The 839-nt window shown below is 36.7% G+C and overlaps 1 long non-coding RNA gene across 1 annotated transcript; it reads right to left on the bottom strand.

Annotated features, from left to right (window-relative positions):
• LOC107683848 (uncharacterized) lies at nucleotides 1-677 on the bottom strand. The gene is made up of 4 exons (XR_001633774.1): nucleotides 642-677; nucleotides 393-479; nucleotides 180-273; nucleotides 1-72 (listed from the first exon to the last, which is right to left on the bottom strand). It is a non-coding gene; the product is annotated as an uncharacterized LOC107683848 (long non-coding RNA).
• Nucleotides 678-839: the final 162 nt, after the last annotated feature.

The following is an 839-nucleotide window of genomic DNA, read 5'->3' on the forward strand; positions in this document are numbered from 1 at the left end:
CTGTTACTCTTCCTATGTAATAGGCACGGTCATAATACACAGCATGATAGTCGTCCTTCTTGAAGTCTGAACCTGAAAGGAAAAAGCAGGATATCAGAAAAAATTACTTTTTGCAATTATATGAGCACCTATTTATGAACCATAAACATGATAAAAGAGGTAGTGATTTCACTGCTTACATCTGTACAGCTGCTTTGTATCTAGCTGCTGTCTCTCTGTCTTCTCTCCACTTGTGGGCCTGTTTTGCACTCTCATGACTGTAGGACTGGACTTCTGCAAAATTATATTAGGAAATAAACTTAAAAAGAGAGAGAATGCTCAGCTCACATTTTTCATGTGAACTTTTAAGCTTTGTATGGAATTCCAGATGACGCTAAAATAGGGACAATTACCTGAGACTCACTGTTCAACTGTGTTTGGGAGAAGCCAGCTACAACAACAGGGTCAGTCTCATGTACATTTGTTGCAGCACTTCGATCCTGAAAGTGATGTGAAACATTTGTTTTGTTAAAAAATCTGTACGATATCAATGATGTGTAAGTATCGTGGTGATTGAATACAGGTATACAATTTAATAAATTTTTAGCAACTGAAAAATCATGTAAAAAATATATTTTTGAACACTTAGTATCTGTACTCACCTCAAGCTGGAAATGACCACTTCTTTTTTTTCTGAGCTGTGGCTGTTGGCTACACTTGCACTCAGGAAATAGTTTGACTCTTGACTGGTCAATTAAGTGAGGTAACGCTGAATCGCAAAGATCACCTACATCGGAGTCTGGGCTTTGGAAAAGATGCTGAAATTGAAATAAATGAGTGTTAATATCAAAGCTTAAATT

The sequence above is a fragment of the Sinocyclocheilus anshuiensis genome, unplaced genomic scaffold (genome assembly GCF_001515605.1).
Source record: "Sinocyclocheilus anshuiensis isolate Anshui unplaced genomic scaffold, SAMN03320099.WGS_v1.1 scaffold17496, whole genome shotgun sequence".
In the NCBI taxonomy this organism is placed as follows: Eukaryota; Metazoa; Chordata; class Actinopteri; order Cypriniformes; family Cyprinidae; genus Sinocyclocheilus; species Sinocyclocheilus anshuiensis.